At 39.1% G+C, this 18402-nt stretch overlaps 1 protein-coding gene and 1 long non-coding RNA gene across 7 annotated transcripts in view; one reads left to right on the forward strand and one right to left on the reverse strand.

Annotated features, from left to right (window-relative positions):
* Positions 1-18402, reverse strand: part of Alstr (allatostatin receptor) — a 104223-nt gene that overhangs the window by 52010 nt on the left and 33811 nt on the right.
* LOC110385396 (uncharacterized) lies at positions 6682-17259 on the forward strand. Of its 3 annotated transcripts, none has more exons than XR_002430676.3 (3): positions 6682-7794; positions 16191-16520; positions 16953-17259. It is a non-coding gene; the product is annotated as an uncharacterized LOC110385396 (long non-coding RNA). The 3 variants fall into 3 exon arrangements; XR_009975302.1 differs by lacking the exon at positions 6682-7794 and adding an exon at positions 10952-11918; XR_009975301.1 differs by lacking the exon at positions 6682-7794 and having other exon boundaries at positions 11930-16520.

The raw sequence follows: 18402 nt of genomic DNA on the forward strand, positions 1-18402 counted from the left end.
ATTTAATATCCGAACAAAAACAGTTTCACTGTAAAAAATTGCGCCAAGTCCACGTTTATAAAACTCATCTCAATAACATTTGCACTTTACAAAAAAAGAAGACTTCAATAGCTTTCATTCTCTACAAAAATATGTGAAATACAAAAAAATACCAAGAAACCGTCATAAAGATGAAAAAATTAAAAAAAAATTGTTGAAAATTTAAAAATAAAAAAATAAAAATTTTATCGTGCTTGGCGCGCGTCATTGAGTACCCCAAAATTTTCAGGATAAATGAACATCCTTTCAATGTTTAGAAATTTATAAGTAGGTCAACCTATGAAATGCATAAATGTAATTAATGAATTATTATTTCATAATAAGTTTTACAAAAGTTAAGTAAAATCGACATCTCATACGTATGTTATTTGAATTTTTTTCATTTCCCACTCATCTTTTATGATTTGAACTAAACACCCTCTCGTGTTCGCTTATACAAATACAAACTACTTACGAGTCGATACGTATGTATACGTTGGCTTCAAAACATTTGAAAAAATTCTCAAAGATGTTTTTCAAAGGGTAGAAAAGAATATTAAAGTTTCAGCTGAATCTAAAGGGGTCGGACGCAAAAGTGGTCGATTTGGCATATAATAGCCCATAGGTATATAGTGAGAGCTGTTGAAAATTACCGTAGTTCTGTCTCAATTTCTCATAAAACGCTAACAAGAGCGAAAAAGACAACCTGGGTAACTTTTTCAGCTTTCACTGTATATTAAAGCAAAATGGTTTTTTTCTCGGGTTGAAATTCTTCCGAAAAATTTTGGGGTACTCAATGACGCGCGCCAAGCACGATAAAATTTTTATTTTTTTATTTTTAAATTTTCAACAATTTTTTTTTAATTTTTTCATCTTTATGACGGTTTCTTGGTATTTTTTTGTATTTCACATATTTTTGTAGAGAATGAAAGCTATTGAAGTCTTCTTTTTTTGTAAAGTGCAAATGTTATTGAGATGAGTTTTATAAACGTGGACTTGGCGCAATTTTTTACAGTGAAACTGTTTTTGTTCGGATTTCATATCTTTTTGTTAAGTATTATTTTTTGCTCATTTATTACTTAATAAAAATAAATTATAAATAGTCACTCAGCTTAAAAGCTAATGAAACGCTCAATTAATTAGTGTTTTAATGTTAGGTGCCCGACTGGCATGAGACTCTCGGGTTGTCAGTTCCGGTATCGACCGGGGACGCGTGTATTCCGCTTCAAAGTCTGGCGCGCACTAATTGGGGGTGCGAATGATGCAACAGATGCGCGGGCGCGGGTAGCGCGGGGTGGGTCGTCGCGGCACGGACCTGAGTCACATTCTCTTTGGCTGCTGTTGCCCCGCGAAACGGAACGCTGCGTTACATACTCCCCCTCCAAGTTGGGAACGCGTCCCGAGTCCAACTTGGGACTGTTAGTCTGAAGACGCGGCCTTCCTCTCTGCCTCTTTGGCATAATTGGATCCGTACTTGAATTTGACGGAGAGTGGGTTAAATCCGCGGTGTGATACTTGCCGATGACATTGTTTGACAAGTCTGCTATGAAGTACGTTGTAGGACTAACTATCTTTACTACGCGATACGGGCCATCCCGTCGTGGCATGAACTTACGTGTTACACCCCTAGACGCATAAGCAAGCCATAACGAAGGAAATACTCTTCCAGTAGGACTCGGGAGCAAGCCACGGCGGTGGCATCAACAAGTGCGTAGAGTTCTACCCATCTTGTAGCTACATCCTCTACCAGGAGTACCCATCGCTCCCCTGCTCTCCTTCTGGCAGTGGCCCGAACAAATCGATTGCGAGAACCTCTCCTCGCTGTTGAAGCACAGGAGTGAGCCTATACGGCGGTACCGATATAGGCGGATGATCACCGGTATCAATGTGGTGCTCGGCGTAAAGGGTTGGGGCTCCCCCCACCCTAAAGATGTCTCCATTCTCCTGCAATAAATGTGATAGCTGCTGCCGTTCATCGGAGCCAAGCATAGAACCCTTATCATCACGCAGGAAGTCAGCAGTAGAAGCAAACATGCATGGCTTAGGGCACTCATATTCAATTGGATAGGTAACCCGTTTTCCTGAAAAATGCCAAGTGGATGAAGCAAAGTCAAGCACAATACCTGCTGCCACCAAAAAATCCATGCCAAGCAAAGTTTCATTATTTTGAGCATCTGGAAAAACAGTAAATTCAAGGGTTACTGACCTTTCGGGACTTACCCTTACTTCAAGAGTAGTGAGCAAAACTCGGCGGGTGCGCGCGGAACCGTCTGCAAGCCTCACCCGACGCCTGGTTTCCTCACACGGATGGTTATGCTTTAACAGCAATTCATAAAGCAACGCTACTCTTAGCTCCCGTATCCAACAAAGCATTACCTCGTATACCTAACATTTGAACACTTAAAATTGGTCTTAACCTAACCTGGTGCTCAGTAGAGTTACTCTGGGCAACACTTTTCACATTAGAATTAATTGTCGAAAAATGTCCGACGTTTTCCATGGTCACCCTATTTTCGTTCATCATGGTCACCCTATCGCGGCCACTTGGTACCTCGGAATAACTATGTTTTGGTTCGGTACCACTCGAGTAACGCATCAGGGGCCTATTCCTAGAACTAATATTATTGTTTATATTATGATTAAGTCTAGAATAATTTTGAAGTCTAACCTTGTTAACAGTACCGAAAAAGCGCGGAGGAAGAATCGCCTTAAAATCGGTAGGATAATAATTATTTTCATTATCAACAAAACATTGTTTACGATTATTAATATAAATGGACGACTTTACGGTGTTTGAAGTGCAAGCTGTATGCAACGAGCTGTCGCGATGAATAGAGTTCACTGAACTTGACAGCTGTGTATTTACTTTACCAATAGGTAAATCGGATGTGACTGATCGGGTCCGTGCAGCGTCGACGGCGTAATAACTTGCGTTACACTTTGTACACTGAGACCGAGTAACACCTTTGGTACCACACCCGTAACGCGAGGATACAGTTGCGTATTTTCGTTGTCGAATTTCGTTTTTGACGCTAATTTTAAACACTCATCACGAATATGTCCGTACTTTTTGCAATAAACACAGAACAGTCTTTTAACAATCGACGTAGATGATACATTATCAGTGTTCGTGTAGCGAGGCGCGGGGACTCGAACGGTGCTCGGCGCAGCGCTGTCGTCGCGTGGCGGGCCGCCAGCGGCGCCCGAGTTGAATATTTTCCGCGGCGTCATCCGCGCCGAAGTCGAAGCACCGGCGGGAACTTCGCCTACGGTACTACCCGATGAACGTGGCGTCGCTCGCTGAGGATGATGAATAAATTCAGGCGGACTGGTCTCGTAGATGGAGTCCTCGATATGGCGCGTTTTCTTTAATAACGTGTCGTATGAAGTTACTTCGTCTCTTCTTAATCTTTTACGAACACGACGGTGTAGAAGGCCGTAAAGCATATCAATTTGAACTTTCTCACTAAGGTCACCAGGTGGGAGTCGAGCTAGTAGGGCTCGTGCTCTGGCAACGAAGATCTCCGTCTTCTCTCTTTGTCCTTGCGACATTTTGAAGAGCTCTAAGTAGACTCGATGGGGCGGTCTGCAATCACCGAAAGCGCTTCGTAACGATGATAAAGCGTCGTCCCAGGAAGTGATGCTAGCTTTAACGCCTTGCCACCACACGGCTGCATTTCCGGTTAGTAACATCGGGAGTCCTCGTAACGCGATGGCGTGTCCTACGTCAGCACAATCTTTGTATGATTCGACCGCGTCAAGGAAACCGTCGAGTGAGTCGCCGGGCGCTCCGCTGAACCGCGCCGTGCATGACGCGAAGTTCCCAGAATGGTGAGCGGGCGTCGAGGAAGGCGGCGATGTCGGCTCCGACGTCGGTGTTGCTGATGATTCGAGTTGAGTTTTATGCTCAAAAACTCGGTCGAGTAGGCGTTCGAATGCTGCCATTTGACTTTCTTGTAATGACGCCATGTTGTTTGCGGTAAATGTTGGCGTCGGTCCCGCGGTTGAACCAATTTCTTCTTCAACGTCTTGAAAATCGGATTGACGCCGTGACTGACGACGAGTACGTGTCGTAATTACGTAGATTCACTCCGAAATACTAGTTAAAGGGCCCGCGCTTGGGCTGCCAGTTTAATGTTAGGTGCCCGACTGGCATGAGACTCGGGTTGTCAGTTCCGGTATCGACCGGGGACGCGTGTATTTCGCTTCAAAGTCTGGCGCGCACTAATTGCCATAATTGGGGGTGCGAATGATGCAACAGATGCGCGGGCGCGGGTAGCGCGGGATGGGTCGTCGGGCACGGACCTGAGTCACATTCCCTTTGGCTGCTGTTGCCCCGCGAAACGGAACGCTGCGTTACAGTGTAATAATAATCAACATCAACTTTTACAAATTTAAACCGAATTAAATTTTGTTTCAAATGTGAAGGGTAGATGACGCTGTTCTTAATTATTTCAGAATTTAAAATTAAAATCTGAAAGCCTTGAAACATCAATCCGCATAAATGTAATTTAAAAACTACAGTAAGAGGCTTAAATAAAAAGCTGAACTTAACTCAGCCTTAATTAGAATTTTCATCGGAATTCAGTAGTAAAGTTCAAGTTATTTTGATGAAATCAAAACCGAAATATTCATAGCATCTTAAACAATCACCTACGAATAAATATTAGTTATTATATTATTTATTATTCGTAGACAATCACAACGGTTTTATAGTTTTGGGAAGGGATTTTTTGTAACGCCATCTCGTAAAGTATTTCGGTATTACATTACAAAACAAAATTGTTTCTCCAACAGTAACAACAGTACTTGCTTCGGCAGTACTTAAACTAAAATACTAACAGTAACAACATTAACGTTATTTAATGTATAAACCGTTCAATAAGAACTGCAAACTATCCCCTTGAAGCTACAGTTTATGTAGGAATAATGACTTTTTGGCGGGAACGCGAGGTGTGAAGTTGTGTGATTTGTTTTAATTTGTCTATTTAGTGTTTTATTCGGGTTTAAATGTGTAATAATAGTGGTTTATTAACTGTTTAATATCTGTGAAAGTGCACAAACGTGGGAAAATGAAACAAAGCCGCTGTACGTAACTTCTCGGTTTCCTCCAAAAAGTCCACTGAGATCTTAGTAAATGACCACCACCATTTTACTGAGATTATATTTCATTCCATATCATCTCATCTCATTTCATTTCATCCCTTTTGATTAATGTCTCAAATTAATCATCTTCATTTCATTTCACTCCATAATATCACATTTCATTTCACTCCATAATATCATTTTTCATAAAAATATGAATATAAATTAAAATAAGACATGACTTAAAGGTCTCAGTTACCAGGTCATAAAATCCATTACAAATAGGAATAATTCCAGCGCACCCTGGCGGCCGTAGATTACCATTCTCGAATATTTATAGTCTGTGGCATGTCACTTTTTACATCGAAAAAAGTCAGGATCGAAATTTTTGAGCGAGCCATAGTTTGTGGTGATAAAATTAATAATTTCAAGTAGATTAATTGTTGTAATTGATATAACTAATTAATATCAGTAAAATAAAGTTGTGAGTGATTGATATAATATACAATTTAGGAACCAGAAGTACCGTAGAATTAAATAAAATTTCGCAACCTCAAAAAACTGTTCTGCTCACAGTAAACACAGTCGGTAGTCTGGCGCTCCGTTTACAACGGGATTTTTGAACGGAACTTGGCGCCAGATTCTACCGAATCTGTGGATAAAAAAATATGATTTGGCAATGTACACATTGACACTTAATGTGAATATTTTATAAACAATTAAGAAATTATATCTTTGTTGAATAAATATTTGTAAAATTTAATTTAATAAAAAATAGGATAATGCATATTGAAACTAAAAAATTTTTAATTAATGATCATTTGTATGATATGAGAATTATCTTTTAATTATAAACATTCAAAGACTTAAAAAATACAAATGTATTTTTTATTATTATGACCCATGTTTCTTGGAGACAATTGCTCTGTTAGGAATAGAACTTCTTAATATTTGGTTTGGTTTTTTCGTTTACACGGTATAAAGGGCATCTATCCTGTACTGCAGGCATCTATCCTACTCAGTATTTTCTTGGTGGGGCAACTATCCATACAGGTAGGCATCTATCCTCCAAAAAAAGGTTCTACAAAAAACGAATTTCTGCAAAATCTGTATTTGATAGGTTAAAAAAAGTTTATACTAATTAAACATAAAGGATTGAGCTAACTACATTAATAGAAATTATTCGTATAAAATTAATATTTTCAAAATTACATGACTATTTCAAAAAGTGGGGCATCTATCTCGGCTTTACCCTACAGACAAAAGAGAAGCATATTTCGTTCGAACCGTCCTTAATGACATTAGTGAATTTACATCTGAGCAATGTCACGTGTGGCTGTCCAGTGAGGTCACAGGTCCTGAGCACCTAACGCTACGTATCGCTACATTACGTTGTAATGTTTTACTTTGGTAGGTGTTAAAGGAAAACGTCTTCTTGCGTGTATTCCATGTTTAATAATCATCTTAATCCTAGTTTACAATTATGAAGAAGCTTATGTTTCTGGGTGGTCCGCCTTATTAGGGCGACATACGAGACTAGACCTATTAATTATGTTATATACTAAATGCTATGCTAATACTATGCTATGCTAATACTATGCTATGCTATGCTGTAATATATAAGTATACACACTTCAACGTATTACTAAGCTACGTATGGCTGTCGGTTTCCCTGAAAATCTACAGGTAAAATTTTAATGAGGTTTCAGTTCATAGCTTCTTGTGTTAAGAAGCAGCGTATCGTTAATATCAGCTATGAAATGGATTATTGGTGCTGGAAATGTAGCTATACATATAAATAAAGTTGGAATGTCTGTTTGTAATATTGATGGACCGATTTTGACGGGACTTTCACTGATAGGTAGGTGATGACATAAGGAGTAACTTAGGCTACTTAGACTACTTTTTTTAGAGTAGCTTCACCCCGCGTCGTCAATAATAAAATTTAAGGTTCCTGAAGCGAAGCGAGGGTGGATCTCTAGTATTAAATATAAGTAGAACAAATATCGCTAACCCTACAGATAATCAAACCAGAACCTCACGATGCTGTAGTGTCATAATCACTAACCGCTAGACCAATGAGGAATACGCGCTTACATTAAAAAGAGAAAGGATTCTAAAAGCAGGGTGCCTTAGAATTTTTGTGGCCGCACCAAAATTATTCGAAACGTCTGCTTAAAAATTGTTTTTCAAAATTCAAATAAAAACGATATCCCTGAGCTGACCACCCCTCCCCCCAACCAATCGATAAACTAACTAATCTAACTAACTAACTAATCTGTAAATCGACTGCCTAATAAGTTTAACGGCTAAATTTTCATAGTAAGTAACACGCTTACGGCTCCATAAAAAAAAGTAAAGAAAAAAATGTTCCTAATTACGAATTTATTGGAAATTAAATGAGTCTAGACTCCTCAAGTTATGTACTGCTTTTACAAATCTGATTTTATCTGTGGCCGACAAACTTCACCATCACAAACAGTCCACGTTTTGACGTAATGACTTAATATAAGTGGCCTTCCAGCCAAAATAGGTCTTTTTATTAAAATCGCACGTCAAGTTTGGATCAAGGACAATAAAACTTTGTTATAATTTGTTTTAGACAAATTATACTTTGAGAACTGTCTGGAGTAATCCCACTACGATATTACACTTCTAAAAGTAACTGTTGAAACTGTTTGGCAACATCGGGTATGTTGTATTGATAAAAGTTAATTGAATATCGACGCGAAAATTAGAGAATCCGCTGTTTGTTTTTCACTGCTTTAGACCACAGAAGTGATAATCATCTGGTGTTAAATGGTTACTGGAGCCCATAGACATCTACAACGTAAATGCGCCACCTACCTCGAAATATATAAGTAAGTTCTAAGGTCTCAAGTATAGTTACAACGGCTGCCCCACTCTTCAAACCGAAACGCATTACTGCTTCACGGCAGAAATAGGCAGGGTGGTGGTACCTACCCGCGCGGACTCACAAGAGGTACTACCACCAGTAAAAGGTGTTTTGGATTCTCCCTCGACGGTCCGGGATTCGACGAAATTGAAGCTGTGGCGAGTGAGCAAGCACCGAAATCATACGATTTTACGTCAGGTGATCCAAGTGCCGTGTGAAAAGCCAATTAAACCACGCCCCCTGCAACATGTCGCCGGCGCATCTTATTTGTCGAAGTGGTAAAGACACAAGATGGCCACGCTCTGATCTATTGTTCTTCAGGCGGAGGACATGTTGAAAGGGGCGGCAACTCCTGCACAAATTATTATAGTAGAATTATTTTGTCCGTGCAGTTTGGGTCATAAATAATCGGAGCAGTGAAGTGAGTATTTCGCTCTCTCTTCCACTCACGAGCCTTATGCACGGGCATAGTGATGCGCATTATTGTTGTCGATAAGCGTTATCGATAGTGTATTTAATTTTGTAATTTTGTGGGCTAGTGATAAAAATAAAAGAAAAAACCACTAATCGAACACTTACACCACATATTGCCGCAGCAAGTTAACGAGAAAGGCAGAAATTAACACTTTGTAACTTTTCGGAATCTATTCTCATTTCAGTGAATTTTTTTAACACATTGTTGATAATAACACGTGCTTGTGCTGGTATACTTTTGCTAACAAGCAAAATATTTGAATAAATTCTGCCGTTTTGGTACAAAACAAAGGAATAGCCAATGTGTCACTAAAGAAATTCAGAGAGCAAATGCCCAAATCACGTTTCTCTTCGACATATGTACTACAATTTGCAGGTAGGTACAACAAATGACTCATAACATAAATGTCTCAACCACCCTTCGTATACCGCCCCGCCGCCGTGTACCTGCCTTCGATGACTCATTTGTTTTTATGGATAATCGCGTTGCGCCCGCGCTACATGCTCACCGCCCTAGCTGAGCTATGTTTTATGACTCAAACTGCACGGACAAAATAATTCTACTATAGTTTTAATTTTTACTATAAATACGATTGTGCCGTAATTGTGATACAGACCATCTGGAATATTTCAAAGCCAAGCGACACTCTGTGCATGCCGCATGAAGGCCCCACGCTAGGTTACAGTGTTGATCGTGGTCACCCTCCCAATTTCTCTCGAGCTCTGTCTCGGGCCTCGCTCGGACGGTCGCTTAATAGGCTGCTTAATCTTTCATGCTTGGTGACTTTGAAGAGTAGTTCAACATTTCTTCTACGCCGCTTATCTCATAATACAAGGTTCGAGTCCCGGTCCAAAAAAAAGAATATATATACGAAACAAGAACAACTTACATGCAGACTGCGACAAATAAATATGTTTTAATATTTTAATTACATTCTAGGACCAGATACCTAACCACATAACTGCTTGTTGGTAGAAATGCTTAAGACTCTGGTACTAAGAGCTTGCAATATATCCAATCATAAATATCATTACTGACTGAGCTTTACCTACAAAATTTAAAAGACAATGTAAATTCTCAATGTCTTTGGAACGAGTATTGTATACCTAATAGCCTACCGCTCGGAAAAAAAAACGTCTTTTTCTATAATTAATGTCTCTGACTATATCTAACGTGACAGCCCTAAATCAATCTTGCGTTGTGAGACCTAATACAATTTGCCCAACAAGACGAATGGCGACTTCGGTGCCTAGTTTTAACCATAATCAAGTAGTAATTACAGAATGTAAATTTAAATTTTTTGATTGGTTGTTCATGTGATTTCCTGTGTATTTTTGCTGCCTATCTCATATTAATTAGTCACCTTTCATATTTGAGAAGGACATGTAGCGCTCAGCAAGTATCGTCCTTACTAGTTGCGTTCACTTCAGAGTCGGATAATTCATCAAAAAAAATCTTTTGAAACGCCCTGTTTGTTTGAATTCAGCGGCTTAAGGTTATAAGGAATAAAATGCGTTCTTCCGGCTGACGATCTCGAAATCAAAAGCAGAATTCGACGGCTAACAGGAGCCTTAAGCTCATAATGCTAAAGTCAAGTTCGTGGTCTTGTACCATCTGTACAATTTATATTGTGTCCCCGCCTAACTCCGTAGTTACTAATTCTTCGAGTCGGTTGTTGTGAAACAGTATCTCGCCGTTTGACGGAACTTGGCTAATTTCATCTCCGGTTCTGTCTAAGTGCCCCGCCCGAGTATCGGAATTAATAGCGTTTGAGAGTTGATTTATCGTCATGTCGAGGTATTCTTGATTTTCTCCCTTATTAATGGATCGCTAATTTGATTAATGTTCGTTCTGAGGTGTCTCAAAAGCCACGTCGACGTAAATTAAAAACTGGGCCGTGACAATGTTACCTACCTGTCTGTGGTAATTACTTATTGACTGCGATGAACAACAAGGTATGCGTGTTATTGAGACCTCGAGCTCATATATTATCAAAGTGTGTAGCGCTTAGAGTTTATAGAGTTTTAGATTAACTAAAACTCTTGATTTTTGTAAACGCTTTTTTGGTAAACTGGTGGTAGGTAGGATGTCTTGTGAGTCCGTACGGTTAGATACCACAACCCTGTCTATTTCTGCCGTGAAGCAGTAATTTGTTTCGGTTTGAAGGGTGGGGTAGCCATTGTGTTGTAAAAACTGACAATTAGAACTTATGTCTCAAGGTGGGTGGCGGTATTTACGTTGAAGATGTCAATGGGCCCTGATACTCACTTAACACCACGTCGACCGTGAGCTCGTCCACCCATCGAAAAAAAAGAATGTTATTGAAGAATTATAATTTTTCATACTTTACAGTATGCGTTTGATTTGAAAGAGACGGAAATTGTATTTGTCCTTTTCTTGACTAAAATTTTAGTTTAATTTTTTATTTTAATAGTTAAAGTTTTTAAACTACATTTTAAACAAACTACATTCATGTTTAAAAGTCGTTCAACGTATAAAATTTATTTTCTTCAAAATTTTAGTTAAGTTAATTCTAAAGGTGCGATATCCCCCATATCCAGTTGTCACTTAACACCAGGTGAGCCATGATCTCACCTGTCCGATAGAATGAAAATTACACTTTAATATTATTTATCTTTGAATAGGGACTTGCGAAGAACATGGGCTTAATTAAAAAGCACTATATTACCTACATTTCACGATTCCCGAAGTATTGAATTCCCTAAGAGTCTGCGTTAAACTGAAATGTTTCGTAACTATGTCTAGAATCCGAGAAATCTCAAGAAAATACTAATTCTTTATATAAAATAACAATTTTATTTCGCAGTATTCGTAGGAATAAAATCACAAATAACTCGTGACGCATGATTTATTACAATATTGTATTGTTCGCAGTCGAACCCTCTAACACGAACAAAATTGTTTAAAAAATGACTTCGAACTATAGTCCGTACTTCGATACTTCGATAGAGTTAGCTTAAGGTTAAGTAACTATGATTCCATGTCGATGTTTATTTGGACAATCACTTGCGTAATTTCGATTTAATAAATAAATCAAAGAACGCATCTGTACCGTTGACTGAAGATGGAGGAAATATTTTAATTGTATCAAATTCACATTTATTCAGTCATTCAGTCAGGTTTATTCTATGGGTTTTGTTTTGTTTTTCTTTCTTTTCTTCTCAAAATTCTCAAAATCATTTCTCCAAACTCTAAATACTGAGCACAAAAGAATAACTTTAATATCGGCTTACAGATTGCAGCTACTGCTGGATACATTTAATTGCAGCTCGTGGTTCAGTACCGCCTGCAGGTGATACACTGGACGATCAGCACATAAGGGGAAAAAACTATTTTTGTTTTTTCTACAATTCACATTCAAAACACGACAGTTAAACAAGTGGCACTCTCCTCGACCTGCTCTCACGGTCTGATGTAATTTAGGTAGGTACTTCGCAGGATATGTTTGTTTAGCACGTCATCACACCTTTCTTGCTTAAAATAGAAGTATTTTCTTGAACAATTGATTGTTCCTTTTTTTAGTAACGATGGCAATGGCATGGCCTCCGAAGATTTTTAATTTTGTTGTAAAAGGTTCGATAGGATTTGAGGCTACCACTTGACAGAATTCAAGTCGTCTGCATCTGGCGCGAATTTGTGGTAATGTTCAAACAAAAAGATTGTCGGGATGATGCATATACCTCACATCCCTTACAGAATCATTCGTCCATGGGGATTCGTGACTCTTCAACGCTGCGCTTTCTATTGCAGTTTACTGCACAAAAGCCTTTTTTTGGACCGATTCACCCAGCCATGTGCTCGATACATATAAAAGCGGCTACGGTATAAAGCGCTCATAGTTACCGGCATGCGAACTATGAATAGGGGTGATCACGCCCACGCACCGCGTCGTTCTATTCTCGTGCGCAAAATCAATTCACTTGTTTAAACTCAATCTTCAATAACAAACAACATCTGAAACATGTTGGAAACGAACAAAATACCGTTGGTGTCTGTCATTTGTTACTAGACGAGCTTGTATCGAGTCAAGTGTGCCATGTGCCTCTCAATCTGAATATACATATTAGATTCGAGACTGTCTCCGTATTACATTGTAATTTTTCCTCGAGGTTGTACTAATACACATAATGTTCACGGGCACTCAAGGTTTGCTTTTAGGTTAATAGCTAAGACTACGTTTTTATTTATTTATTTCCCTAACGTACAGACGAGCATACGGCCCACCTGATGGTGAGTGCTTACCGTCGCCCATGGACTTCAGCATTGCCAGGGGCAGGGCCAAGCCGCTGCCTATTATTATACTCTCCACAAGCCTCGTTTGAAGAAGGACATGTCATAGCGCTCGGGAAAAATCCTGGAGGGGAGTTCATTCCAAAGCCGGATGCAACCTGTAATAATATGTACGAATTCTACTAAGCACTTAAAACTAGATGGACTGTGTGCATGTGTGCGCATTTACGACAAAAATATACTGTTTGAAATGCGGATCAATACAAAAAGTATTATAAGAGAAGCTTTGTAAATACGTACACTTTTATATGTCGACTACTCGTTTGGCATTTTTGTTCTTGACAGTACCGCTACATTCTATTCAAGTAGAACTCTACGATTAAGAAAATATCATGTAGAGCTCTTAATCAAATCCACCGTAAGAGTCCTTAAGAGATTCCATTCTGTAACTCTGCGGATTGATGTAAATGTATTAATAACATTTTTAAATTTGAGCTTCATTTATGACCTCAAAGCCAACGAGCATACTTCCCATTTGATTGATAGCGGTCATCGCTGCCTACAGCAAAATACTTTAAAAAAAATTCTTTTCACTTTTTGCCGAATATCGTAGAAGCCAGGACGTGGCTAACTGCGTGCGTCACTGCATTCAATATCCTACAATATTAGCAGAAAATAAAGCAGGCTAACCGCTACATGCAATAACAGCAATACACGGTAAAGATGCTAACAACGTCAGCACTCGTAAATACACCTCATAATGTTCCGTTCAAAATTACTACTAAATAGCTCTTGCCTCTAGACCTTTTAGAAAATATAACCTACCATATGTTCCCTTTGGATCTGAGTGTTCATGAATAAGAAATGAAGTCCATCAACTCGGATATGTTTGGATGTACGACAAAAAGAACAATAATACCCAATAACATATAAAACTGTTTGCCCAGAATATTTTTTACGACGAAAACTCACTAAAAACTCGCAGGACACACCGCGCGGTTAGGAGTTTGCTTCCTTGAGATTCAAAACAAAACATCATATCTCGTGACCCCACACTTCAATTACTCAGTTTAAAGTATCGCGCGAGAAACGCCTGATATGGAGCCGTCACCTAAGGCTAGATTTGCTAAGCGATCATGTCACTGATCCCAGATCCCCATTCCCTGGAAATCAATCAAAATGAGCTTACCATTTATGAGCTACTAAAATACTTCCTCGACCTTACTACAGACATTACGGAAACTTTTTGTCATTTATGACCTCTTTAATAGTCCGCCTAAAACGAATAAATGAAGCCAGCCAGGGTTTTCATCAAAATTTGACACAATCCAGTAAATAAAATTGACTATTACGGGATCTCATATTAATAGTTGTTCTCGTATCTACTAAAGAACTGAGAAGGGATACTCCCTGGAGAAATGCGATGCTGCGTCGAGAATAAACTAGCAATCTTGTGTTTTAAATCGGTATAAATGTTTCGACGGAGAGAACAGATTCTTGGAACATGTGTTCCATTGTTCTTAATATTTTAATTTTGTTACAACAGTACTATTAATAATAATAGCTTTAGTATTTTGAGTTGTAAACATTACTAACATTACATTATTAAAATTACATCACCCACCCGTAGTAATTCTACCGAAACAATTATTTCTTTCCTTTTTCCGCTAGACAGTGGTGGTAGGATTTTACTGGTGGTAGGACGTCTTGTGAGTCCGCACGGGTAGGTACCACCACCCTGCCTATTTCTGCCGTTAACCAGTAATAATGCGTTTCGGTTTGAAGGATAGAGCAGCCATTGTACTGTTAAAAGTGAGGCCTTGCAAATCATGTCTCAAGGTGGGTGGCGGTATTTACGTTGTAGATGTCTATGGGGTCCGCGAACCACTTAACAATAGGTGGGCTGTGACCTCGTCCACCTATCTAAGCAATAAAAAATAAAATATCAAAGATGGAAGGTCAGGACATGAATACCAGCACAGCCCTAGAGACGTAAAGATGAGGTCGGAGTCTCAATAGCGTGACATAACAGCTAGCCCTCACAACGGAACATTGCCGCGGTGGACTGCTTCATGGCGGAAAATTATAAATGTGTAACTTTATTTTTATTACACGCTAATGTTTCTAAAGTGTTGAAGTCGTTCATTATTTAAAAACATTATTTTAAATTAAAGTTTATTTTTTATGTTTGAGGGATAGCTGGTGGCCCGGAGGCCTATCCAGTTTCACCAGGACAGGTGGGCGAGCAAGGGCTCAGCCAGGAGGGGTGGGATTTGCTAACAGAAAATAAAAGATCATAGTCACTATGTACTCAGTATGTTTAAAATATTCCATGAACTGACGTTTGTAATATGCTGTATCAAAATTGAATGTCAAACAATAAGGATTTTTTGGCGGAAACGCGAGGAGTGAAGTTGTGTGATTTGTTTTATTTTGTCTATTTAGTGTTTCTTCAGGTTTAAGTATGTAATAATGGTCGTTTATTAACTGTTTAATATCTGTGAAAGTGCACAAATGTGGGAAAATGAAACAAAGCCGCTGGACGTAACTTCTCGGGATCCTCCAAAAAGTCCACTGAAAAAATCTCAGTAAATGACCACAATTTTACTGAGATTATATTTCATCCCATATCATCTCATCTCATTTCATTTCACTCCATATTATTATTTTTTATAAAAATTAGAATATAAATAAGATCTGACTTAAAGGCCTTAGTTACCAGGTCATGAAATCCCTTACAAAACTCAAATAATAATGACATAACCCATAGATAAAACACAATTTTTATTAAATAAGCGTATAGACGGAGGCTCCGACGTATTCATTTTGCGCGGGGCACAGCTTAAGTAATTATGAACCCAATCCGCACATATGGCACTCGGAGACACAAATTTAACTTGAATTAAATATGTACATAGCATTATGCAAATCCGTCCCCTCCGCGAGGGTAAACGAGCGACGGCCGATATTCAACCAATGAAATTTACGTTTTCCACACGAAAAAACACGACGCGACTGAGAATCACGTAATTTCACTATTAGAAATGTCGAGATAGAGCAGCCCGCGTATTACTTTGAATATTTTCATATTGAAATTTATTCTAAAGGTATATTTAATTGAATACTGACTTTCACGTGTAGTAGGACGTCTTGTGAGCCCGCACGGGTAGGTACCACCACCTTGTCTATTTCTGCCGTGTAGCAGTAATGCGTTTCGGCTTGAAAGGTTGTGAAAGGACAGCCGTTGTACTATAAAAACTGAAAACTTAAAACTATTATCTCAAGGTAGGTGGCGGCATTTACGTTGTAGATATCTTTGGGTTCCGGTAACCACTTAACATATGGTGGGTCGTGAGCAGGTGAGCCAGGACCACGCAATAAAAAAAAAGAATAATATGTATGTAAGCGTATTAAATTAGATTATCATATTTTTGACTATTTTAAGATCGTATGGTTTTGTTCCAGAATCGGATGCTCCCAGTTTGCTGCAGCCACCCTACGCACCGGACCCTTAAGGATAAGCGTGGTTTGCGCACCGCAATCTACTCATCTCCATCGGCATCAAACAGCTGATATTTCTCATGTTTTATCACATAAAAAATTGTTATAATAAATATAAACTTTAAAAATTGCCGGCTTACAAACATTCAAACATTTATAATATCAATTTGAATTTGAATTTCCAGTCCAATTCTAGACGAGGAGCTGGGGGAATGCGGACCGTCGCTATCCACATAGCTGTGCTCAATTGGAAAGACAGCTGTCCCTGTCGACTTCTATTCGGGAAGGCGTCAAGTAAGAGATCAGTAATAATATGTAGAATATATTCATCAGTGTTCGCGTTCACTTCAGGCAATAAGGCAAGAGACCGAGTCGTAACGTCATACTCGTGCTCATAATTATTTCGATTGTACCGAAAAGCTGTCTTCCGTGAATATTCGCTGAAGCACGTGTCTCGTTTATCAAAGCTAACTCGTCATTCCACACATTATGAGCACGTGTCGCAATCAAATTAATTAAACACATGCAAAGTGTTGACATTTAATAAGGATTTTTTTTTATTCATTCACGTCGACGAGCTGAAAGAGAAAAGTAATCCCAGGGGCACAGGGCGGACGCGCGAAGGACACTCAGACTCGTTTGCAGAAAGATACGTCATTAAGCTGCGGGAACACTCACAAGGGGACTTCATTTGAACGACCTTTTGATTGTTTTATTACTTCACAGAAACCACAGCGTGAGCTACGCCATCGACGCTACATTCATTGCTGGCTACATAGGAAACTGCTGTCCTGTTTCATGGACCGCAGCGAACATTACAAACTGAACCCAAACTATTCGTTTAACCAAGCTCAGTACCTGGTAGTTTAACCAAAACAGACGGCTACAAGCCTTCAGATTCTGAGACATTAGATCGTTGGAAGAACCATACAGATGCAAAGAGCTAATATCTGCAACTTGAAAATCTTTACTTAAAACAATTTATGGAGATAAAAATTTAATAAAAGGCCCACTTCAATAACAACGCAAACAATTTTTTTCTTGTACTGGTTATCATAGTTAACTTAAGTAAGCTGATGGTAGTTGGTCAGGTTGACGGGAGAAGATCACGCGGACGCTCACTTACCCGCTGATTTGATCTGGTAAAGACGCTCACCCGCCTGCCAATAACCGAGGCTATAAAGACCGCCGAGGAGAAGAAGACGTTGGGAAGCATTGTGCATCGAGTGGTCAACATTTCAAATTAGACACGACCTTCAGCAATGAAGAGACCGACTCAGAAGGCCTGGAATTACTCTGGATTCTTGAAATTTGTGCCGATCTTAAAGTTAGTCAGACGTCTTGACGTCGGTAAGAATGTTCTAACATTCCATTACATGCGAGTAGATACAGTTCAAGCTAATAAGAGCATGTTAGCTGGATCTTAGTATTTCTGGGATTGGTAAATTCCGTCCGTCTATTCTGTTGACTTGAAGCTTATATGGTTTGTTATGGTTTTGTTGTAGCACCTACCGTGTACGTTCAGGTATGAGCGCAGATGCAACCTGCTGTGGGCATATTTGGCAAACACATTGTAGCGCCATCAATACTCTAAATTAATCTCCTAAAAAAAGTACTATTTAATGAAACTGTATTGAACTAAATCAAGTATCTTTAACCTTGTAACCTTTAAGTACAGTTAACCTTGAACGATGCAAAATTGAATACAGAAGCTTCAACTCATAACCGCCGACTGAGAGATAAAACACGAGCTTGGAACATAAAAATGTTATCGAGAAATATCGTGAACTCTCAGCTAAGGGCGCGCGCACTGGAGACACGAATTACACAAATTTTACTGCTGTAAGTGGTTTTATATGGCTTTTTTACATACGAACCGAGCATATATTATTATGAGCGCCGGCTCTGTAATACAAATTTCACTTTCGTTTATTAGTGGAAGAGCGTTTTGTGAAGCCGCCCATATTGTTGCCATGTGCACGGTTGTCATACGCAGTCATACGCCATCCGTTGGGGCATGCACTTGCTCACCAGCTCATCTTACATACTACTGCGGATAGCATGTGTGTCAACCGTCATACAAAGTAATTAACTAAAAACTTTGTTTTTGTAATTTTATATCATACCGTCATACTGTGGTCCAATCGGTGGGACCCAAATATGCTGGAGTGGGGAC

Source organism: Bombyx mori, chromosome 17 (assembly GCF_030269925.1).
Source record: "Bombyx mori chromosome 17, ASM3026992v2".
NCBI lineage: Eukaryota > Metazoa > Arthropoda > Insecta > Lepidoptera > Bombycidae > Bombyx > Bombyx mori.